The 9,528-nt window shown below is 52.0% G+C and overlaps 1 long non-coding RNA gene across 1 annotated transcript; it reads right to left on the bottom strand.

Moving 5' to 3' along the window:
• Window positions 1-338: 338 nt before the first annotated feature.
• On the bottom strand, window positions 339-8,974 carry LOC125643398 (uncharacterized). The gene is made up of 2 exons (XR_012670335.1): window positions 8,091-8,974; window positions 339-1,682 (listed from the first exon to the last, which is right to left on the bottom strand). It is a non-coding gene; the product is annotated as an uncharacterized LOC125643398 (long non-coding RNA).
• Window positions 8,975-9,528: the final 554 nt, after the last annotated feature.

The following is a 9,528-nucleotide window of genomic DNA, read 5'->3' as shown; positions in this document are numbered from 1 at the left end:
GAGTTTTTCATCATCCTGTTGCTAGGAAGACTAAAATAAAAGATAAGGCCTGTGGAATTATAAAAAATAGTTTGACTTTAAACTACCAGCTGAATAAATGCATCTGTTAAGTTATTAATACTCATCTGACCGTGCTTTAAAAGTCCCATGGATTTTCCGGCAGGTGTTCTGAAAATTTTCCACCGATTCTGGGACAAACGTTCCCATGGCTTTCCAGTGGCTCTAGTCATGATCTTACCAGAAAGCAGGCCGCTCCAGAGAGAGTGCCAATGGAAGGTTTCAGAGTAGCCGCCGTGTTAGTCTGTATTCGCAAAAAGAAAAGGAGGACTTGTGGCACCTTGGAGACTAACCAATTTATTTGAGCATGAGCTTTCGTGAGCTACAGAACATTTCCAGAAGATAATGGCCTCCTGCTGCTAGATAAATGCCTTGGCTTTCTTTCTGATTCTATGGAAATGAGATGCTGAAGCAAAGCTGAGATGTTTATTTTCTAAGCAAGAGTCACTGGTCCTGTAGCAAAGGCCTGTGAGCTAGTTTGTTGCTCCCAGAGCAAACAGGGTGTCTTGCTTGTTTGCTCAGTGTGTGGTGCAGTGCAGTGACCATAGCTCCTGCTGTGTGAAATTCACCCAGTGCAAAGTGCCACTGCAGAGACAGGTCACGTCTGCCATACGGGACACGGTGCGGGCCAGGGGCCAGGACACCGGGGTGGGAACCAGAGACGCCGAGTTCTAGTCCTGCTGTCGACTCAGTGTGTGACGGGGAGTACGCCCTGCAAACGGCCCCAAACTGGGCACTCACGTTTAGTGGAGGCTTTTGAACTTAGCTTCAGCCTCTCTGGGTAGGTCCCCGCTGCAGCTGGGAGACAGCCTCACACACTTGCACGAGCCTGCTCGAGGTAGCGTTAGTGTGGACAGGTGGCAGCTTGGGACCAGGGGATTGGGCAGGCTTGGATGCCGGCGGGCTCGAGCTGCTGTCCAGGCTGCAACGTCCACACTGTTATTTTGAGCATGCTAGCAGGAGTCTGCCTGCCTGGGCTCAGCCGCTCACTCCTAGCTGCAGCGTGGACATAGCCGCTGCGCCTGAGCTAGGACGGCAGGTCTGGGCCTGTGCTCAATAATAGGCAGGAGCCCAAAGATACAGTCCTCCAGTCCTTATACACACACAACGTATTGAGTTCACTGGACGTTTTAGTTGAGTAAGAACTGCAGGATTGGGCCCCAAAACTGTCCAGAACGTTTCTTCCTCCACAGAGAACTGCTGCAGGGACACTTCATTTAATTACCAGGCAAGTTGTAAAGGGCCAGGGTCAGCAAAGAGCCTCACCTGGCCCAAAGCCTCAGAAACCTTCCAGCATGAATCTCATAGACTGGAAGCGTGGTCTCTACAACTCGGGCTGGGACGGCAGAAGGGTGGGGTCCCTTCTCAGCTCTTCCCGGCACACTGTATGGCCGTCACGTTGGCCTCAGAGGAGCATTGTAGGGAGTGGTTCTTTCATGCTGAGACAGTGCTTGGAGATCTTCCGACAGGAGGTTCTAGAAAAGCACAATGTGTTGTCTGGCAGGCTGCCTTCGAGGTATCGGCACGGCCCATTTAGAATTACCGTGGAGTCTGGAGCCACGGCCCGTGCCGGACACCAGACGAATGGACTTCACTGGGCAATTGGTGCATGGAGTAGCTGGACCCTGCGGAGAGAGGTTGAGAAGGAGATGAGAAATGAGTCAGTCACTGATATTTATTCCATTCCCTTTCCCTCTGTCATTGTTAAGGTTCAAGCTAAGAAGTAAGAGAGCAGTTCACATCTGCTGCCAGGAATACATCAACCCTCTAAATGTCTTTTTTCAAATCTATCTGCAAAGACACGCGTAATAGATCCTAGAAATCATCTCACTGCTTTGATGTGCGGCTCTCTCCTTCCCAATCATCTGATTTACTAAACAGAAATGATACAGAACCATGTGTTTGCGCTCTCCCACGCAATCCAGAATATTAATAAGGGTCTGTTAAATGCCACGGGAAAAAACAAGGCTCCGGCTGGAAATCAGTAGTAAATAGTATTAGGAAGTAATTTCAGATATTCCATATGTAGCCCTGTAAATTGGGGAAAATGCATTGGTTCAAACCAAAGGCGTAGATTGTCCATTTCCCTTTCAACTCACACCTTAAATTCTAATCTAAATGCTCCAGGAGAGCCCCTGTGGGCTCCGATGTGCAAATAAATTCCTGGGCTCCTCCGAACAATGTAACTCTTTAATATCTAATCCTGTCTCTGTGGGAGGTTTGACAAAGTCAGTGTTGCCAAGAGCAGCTTAAGGCAGCCTTGCGGTGAACAGGCAGGAGGCAGGAAGAGCATAATATCCAACTTTTCCTTGGGAGGCAGCTTTCCCTCTGATCATCGGACAACAAGCTGCTCCTTGTATTTGCTGTTTAGCCCCTTCACACTTTTCATCTGCAGAACTCCGCGTCCCCCCCGCCGCCAGCTGCAATGCACCTGCTGCCTCCGACCCCCTTAATATTCTGCATCAGGAAGCGAGTGTATATTCTGTTGAAAGAGAATGGAGGGAGATTTCTTAGGTGTCTGCCTCAAACTGAGGCCGCAAGGCTAGCTGTTGCTATTAAAAAAGAAAAGAAAAGAGCTGTAGTTGGAAGATGCCAGGTAACTCCAACAAGAAAATGGCAAACCACGTGCATCCCAGAATGAAGGCTAGACAGCAGGGTGCAGGTGCAGGTATTTGTGAATTACATTCCTCTTTCTCCAATGTCAGGGGACATTTAGCAAATCTGCAATTATGATCTTCAGTGTATTTGCGGGTTTCAGATGGCATCCGATGAAGTGAGCTGTCGCTCACGAAAGGTTATGCTCAAATAAATTGGTTAGTCTCTAAGGTGCCACAAGTCCTCCTTTTCTTTTTGCGAATACAGACTAACACGGCTGCTACTCTGGAGCCTCTGATTGTGTGGCTGATGTGATTAGGCCCTGTGATGGTGTCCCCTGAACAGATATGTGGACACAGTTGGCAACGGGTTTTGTTGCAAGGATAGGTTCCTGGGTTAGTGGTTCTGTGGTGTGGTGTGTGGTTGCTGGTGAGTATTTGCTTCAGGCTGTGGGGCTCTCTGTAAGCGAGGACTGGCCTGTCCCCCAAGATCTGTGAGAGTGATGGGTCGTCCTTCAGGATAGGTTGTAGATCCTTGATGGTGCGTTGGAGAGGTTTTAGTTGGGGGCAAAAGGTGACGGCTAGTGGCGTTCTGTTATTTTCTTTGTTGGGCCTGTCCTGTAGTAGGTGACTTCTGGGTACTCTTCTGGCTCTGTCAGTCTGTTTCTTCACTTCAGCAGGTGGGTATTGTAGTTGTAAGAATGCTTGATAGAGATCTTGTAGGTGTTTGTCTGTGTCTGAGGGGTTGGAGCAAATGCGGGTGTATCGCAGAGCTTGGCTGTAGACAATGGATCGTGTGGTGTGGTCAGGGTGAAAGCTGGAGGCATATAGGTAGGCATAGCGGTCAGTTGGTTTCTGGTATAGGGTGGTGTTTATGTGACCATCACTTATTAGCACTGTAGTGTCCAGGAAGTGGATCTCTTGTGTGGACTGGTCCAGGCTGAGGTTGATGGTGGGATGGAAATTGTTGAAATCATGGTGGAATTCCTCAAGGGCTTCTTTTCCACGGGTCCAGATGATGAAGATGTCATCAATATAGCGCAAGTAGAGTAGGGGCGTTAGGGGACGAGAGCTGAGGAAGCGTTGTTCTAAGTCAGCCATAAAAATGTTGGCATACTGTGGGGCCATGCGGGTACCCATAGCAGTGCTGCTGATTTGAAGGTATACATTGTCCCTAATGTGAAATAGTTATGGGTGAGGACAAAGTCACAAAGTTCAGTCACCAGGCTTGCCGTGATATTATTGTGGATACTGTTCTTGACGGCTTGTAGTCCATCTTTGTGTGGAATGTTGGTGTAGAGGGCTTCTACATCCATAGTGGCCAGGATGGTGTTTTCAGGAAGATCACTGATGGACTGTAGTTTCCTCAGGAAGTCAGTGGTGTCTCAAAGGTAGCTGGGAGTGCTGGTAGCGTAGGGCCTGAAGAGGGAGTCTACATAGCCAGACAATCCTGCTGTCAGGGTGCCAATGCCTGAGATGATGGGGCGTCCAGGATTTCCAGGTTTATGGATCTTAGGTAGCAGATAGAATATCCCAGGTCGGGGTTCCAGGGGTGTGTCTGTGCGGATTTGTTCTTGTGCTTTTTCAGGGAGTTTCTTGAGCAAATGCTGTAGTTTCTTGGTAACTCTCAGTGGGACCAGAGGGTAATGGCTTGTAGAAAGTGGTGTTGGAGAGCTGCCGAGCAGCCTATTGGTCATATTCCGACCTATTCATGATGACGACAGAACCTCCTTTGTCAGCCTTTTTGATTGTGATGTCAGAGTTGTTTGTGGTGTTACATTTGTCACATTTAACTGCTGCCTGCCAGCAGGGACCCTCTATCCTTTAAAGTACAGGATCAGAAAAAATATCAAATCCATTTTGTGCTCAGCAATGCTGAGGCATTTGTAAAACCTTGGAGGTTTCAGAAATGCCTCGATACTATGGTCAGCCGGCAGCTTGCTAGTCTGATCTGCCATGTGATGAAAATTCATAAACCACTGTGTTGTATCACTTCTTACCACAGATTATCTGTCGCAGCAAAACCAGCTTCCCTGTAAGAGCTCAGCAAAGTATGTTCAAATGCACCTAGCTAGGATGCCTATAGGAACCTATTTGTCCCTAACACTGTACTTGTATCTCTGAATGCCGCTGTCAGTTCCCTGTCTGACACCATCACCAGTGACATATTTGCCCTTAATCATGCACTTGTCGTTCAGCGGTAACACCATCATTTCAGGTTTCAGAGTAGCAGCCATGTTAGTCTGTATCCGATGAAGTGAGCTATAGCTCACGAAAGCTTATGCTCAAATAAATTGGTTAGTCTCTAAGGTGCCACACGTCCTCCTGTTCTTTTTACCATCATTTCAAACATTACTTCATATTTTTCCCTGGAGGCTCACTGTCTGGCACTACCAACCCCACCCCGGTATGTTCACAAGCACATAAAAGGTTGTTACGAGGAGGGAGAAAAATGGTTCTCCTTAAGCTCTGCGGACAGGACAAGAAGCAATGGGCTCAGATTGCAGCAAGGGCGGTTAAGGTGGGACGTTAGGAAAAACTTCCTGTCAGGGTGGTTTCAGAGTAGCAGCCATGTTAGTCTGTATCCGCAAAAAGAAAAGGAGGATGTGTGGCACCTTGTTAGTCTCTAAGGTGCCACAAGTCCTCCTTTTCTTTCTGTCAGGGTGGTTAAACCCTGGAATAAATGGCCTAGGGAGGTTGTGGAATCTCCATCATTGGAGATTTTTAAAAGCAGCTCAGACAAACACCTTCTCAGGGCTGGTCTGGATACTTAGTCCTGCCAGGAGTGCAGGGGTCTGGACTAGATGACCTCTCGAGATCCCTTCCAGTCCTATGATTCTATGTTATCACAAACACTGACCAACAGCTTCCAGGCTCTCAGTCATGTTCTCCCCTGATCTATGACATTAGTATTTATTTGAATGTATTAAGGTGAGGATCACAACTGAGGTCAGGCCCCCAGGTGCTGGTGGGGTACATACACAGCGTGAGAACCGGGCCCTGCCCTGAAGGGCTCTAATTGGAGCTGCCAAAGGATGTTCCGGAGGGATGAGGGCCCACCACGGACACCCTGGCGTCTGTTGGGGGCCCAGCTCTGGAGTCTCAGCCCCGTGCCTTCACCACAGGCCCCTCCTCCTCCCACACTGCCGGGCCGTGACCGCAGCACTGCCAGGACTGGGCTGGCAGGTCTCCCGGTGTTTCCATGAGTCCTGCGGTGCTGAAGCTTTCCACCTGGCCTCTCGCAAGCCGGGCCGAGCCTCTCCCTGAGCTGTCGCTGATGCTGCTGCGGATTGCTGACCCCAAGGGCAGCTGGGGAGACTGAGCAACTGTTCTCATCCTGCAGAGTGAGTCTCAGCTCCCCTGTGCCAGGCTTGGTCCCAGGCACCCTGGGGCCGGGGCAGCAGCAGGCTCCTCCTGCCCTCTGCAGCTGCCCAGCACTGAGTGGGGTGAGAGAAGCAAAGGGGAACGGGAGGGGGAAGGGTGGTAGATGGAGCCTAGGCGTGGGGCCCCGACCTCCCCAGCGGGCTAGGCAGGGGCACTGTCTGAGAGGAGGAGCTGGGCAGAGAGCAAGGCAGGAGAAGGAGAGAGGGCAAAGCAGAGGGCAGTTTCCAGGGGAGGGAGGTAGCTGAGATCAGTGCCTGGGGAAGGGACGGGGAGTGCCCCCCGCCCAACCAGCAGGTGCCCAGGTTGGACGTAGCTTTGTGCATTTCAGGGCCAGTGGCCGGAGTAATTTGGGATTCCTCCCTTCCGGTTCAGGAGTCGGAAAATGCCAACGGAGGAGGGGCTAAAAGTTCATGAGCGGTTTTTAGTCTCTTTCTTGGGGGGGTGGGGGAGGGGCAGGTGTCTTGTCTCATGGCGTTTGGACTGAAGGGCAGCCTTACCCACCTCCTGTTAGAGGGGAAAAGGATACACCTGCCCCAGACACAGCTGCCCAGCCATCGTCCGGCTCCGTCAGAGATTGCTTGCAAAGAGCCAGGCGTTCTCTGGGGTCTCGTTCCTAGCGCTGCAGACATTTACACGAGGGTCCCTGCAAGCTCCGAGTGACCATGTCTGTCTGTCTAGTCTGAGTCAGATCGGCAGAGACCGTGGGAGGTTTCGCCTTCCTCTGCAGCATGGGGCACGAGTCACTTGCAGGGTTAAACTAGTGGAGTCTCTGTGACCTGAAGTGCTTAAATCAGGAGTTGAGGAGACCAGGCACTCAGTTACTGGTCGTTACAGGTTAGGGGACGTTACAGGAGGGGTTGGGCGAGATTCTCTGGTCTACGACGCGCACGAGGTCAGACTAGAGATCACGATGGTCCCTTCTGGCCTTGTAGCCCAGGAGTCTGTTTGAGAGGGGCCGATCTCTGCTGTTGCTCTTGCCTGGATCACCCAGCCTGGACCCAGACGTCGAGTGATGCAGAACAGGGAGCGGTGCATGTTTGTGTTGATGCCTCTGTGCTCAGCACTTGCGCTGTGCACCGGGGCAGGTGCTGGGGCAGTGGGGAGAGAAACAAGGTAGGAAATGGGGCCCAGAAAGGGAATCCAAGATGGTGTCCGTGGGCTCAGCCCTGACACCTGCGTTCAGTGCTAGACTGCAGGGAGCAGGGCATCACTGTGCCCAAAATACTGGGGGATATTTGGGGGGCAGGGGGATTTACCTTCTCTGTAGGATCACAGGACCCCAACACTCACCCTCAGCCTTCATTAGGTTCACGCCACATGGCTTTCTTTCTCCCCACCCCTCTTAAAGAAAGAGACCCCCCCAGTACTTACATTAGTTCCCCTGCCTCTCCTGTCATGCCCCCTACCCCATCTCTGCCCCCCAATAGATTCCTCCCCCTTGTGCCAGTCCCCCCATCTCTGCCCCCCCAATATCTGTTCCCTCCCAATAGCTGTCACCCTCTTTTGGAGGCTGGGACCTGTGCCCCTGCAGCTGTCTCTCCCCACGCGTGACTCTCCCTGGGGGGACGTGCAGTGAGAAGATGCTGCTCTCCCCCAGCCCCTTGCTCTGCGGACTGCGACCCAGCAGGGGACAGGCCCTGAGAAGGACGGAGCTGAGCCAGCTGCTAGGGTCATCCACAGCCACGGGAGTGCTGGAGACAGGCCCAGCTCCCCCAGAGGGCCGGGGGCACATGTTAGAACAGCCTTGCTGCCCCCTTGTACGTGGTGAACAAAGGCTGCCACTGGCAGTAGCCTCGGGTGGCCCCAGCGCTCCCCTGATGAGCACAGGGCTGGGCTGGGGCCAGGGCCCTGCCATGGGGTGTGAATGAGGAAGGCTTCTTGCCTGCTTCTCCCACCCTAGGGGAGACCCTGCCGCGTGGTGGCAGTGAGAACCCAGGAGCAGCAGGGCAGGGATGCCCAAAGAAGCAAGGCCCGGTTAGCGTGACTGGCTACAGATGGATAAAAGGCCCCCTCTGAAGAGTCCGTGGCAAGGTGAACAGCTAAAGAAAGACTCACCTGGCTACCCACAGCCTGGGGCCCTGTGGTGCCTGTCTCCTGTCAGGAAAACTGCAGCAGAGAGTTAAAACTGGACTCCAGGGACACCCTGAGCTGAGGACCGGCTCTGAGAGCAGGGAGTGGTTCTGGCCCGCACCTGGGTGTGTCAGTTCAGATCTTCCGCTCGGATGGGTGTCGAAAACCATAGCTACCTGAGTTGACAAAGTGATTGGTGGTGATGCAAATCCATACAGCTCTTGAACCGCAAGACAAAATCTGGCTCTCATTGCCCCTGCTCACCTGACGCTGCAGAACCAGCTCAGCCACCAACGGACTTTACAAACAAACAGCTGGTTCCCACTGGAAAAAGAAGGCAGGTCCCATGAGCCTGGAGTGAATGGAGCCTAGCAATGAATGAGGCTTTGGGCTGTCAGCATGCGGGGCAGAGCTGCACTCCACTTCAGTGCCTCTGCTTCCGCTTCACCATCCCTGGATTTTTGGTCATTTCTTCAGCACCTCAGCCTCCTGGTTAGACCCTGGCGTTTCTGCTGTAAGCCTTGCTTTTCTGAAGCTTCTGCCCTGGCTGGGAGGAGTCATTCTGGGCAGAAAGCTGGCCTCTCTGTTCCAGGCTGTGCAATTACAAGCAGTATTGTCAGGGCTGGCGAAGTTGTTTTCGTGCTAGGGCGGGACTGTTTGGTGGTCTGTGTGGAATGAGTTTGGTGGCCTCACCCAATTCCCAGTGGACACGGGTCTACACTGCAGAAAGTGTCTCCACATTTGGCATGGACTGACCTTCTTCACAGCCCTGGAGAGACTCCGAATTGGAAACAGGCCTGGAGCCTGACCTCTCCTCTCATCCGCCGAGCGCTGGGCCTGGCAGGCTGGGGCAAAGTCACATTGGCAGGGCCCTGTTGGGATGCTCATGGCGCCACGGTCTGTTCTGTGGATGGAGGACTTCAGTCCCCCGTGGACCACACACCATCATTAAATCACAGAATCGTAAGAGTGGAAGGGACCTTGAGAGGTCTCCTCGTCCAATCCCCTGCACATAAAGGCAACACTTTTCTTCTAAGTCTGTTAAGTGGCGAATCTTGCATCCCAGCACTGCATAAAGAGGAACAAGAAGATTTGCCAACAGTCATCTCTGCATGCTCTGAAAGTAAGTGAGAGAGATGTTGGCATAAATTACCACATTGTCATCCAGAGCTCTGAAATTCCCACAGAATATTTAGCGGTTCAAAGGGCTGTTGAAATAATTTTGCAGAGCCTAAGAACAGTTGGTGAGCTTGCCATTTAAAGTATGTCAACAAAACCCTGATTTCCTAGCATAGAAGATTTCCTGGCATCAGCAGGTCATGTGCAGCCGGCCCTTTTTTACACCAAACACAGCGAATTTAGTCCCGAGTGATTCATTAGCCTAATGAACACGCTGTGCCTTCATTCTTGCCTGGTAGGCCTG

Source organism: Caretta caretta, chromosome 10 (genome assembly GCF_965140235.1).
Source record: "Caretta caretta isolate rCarCar2 chromosome 10, rCarCar1.hap1, whole genome shotgun sequence".
In the NCBI taxonomy this organism is placed as follows: domain Eukaryota; kingdom Metazoa; phylum Chordata; order Testudines; family Cheloniidae; genus Caretta; species Caretta caretta.
Note: the sequence above shows the minus strand (reverse complement) of the source record. Positions and strands in the feature narration are given on the sequence as shown.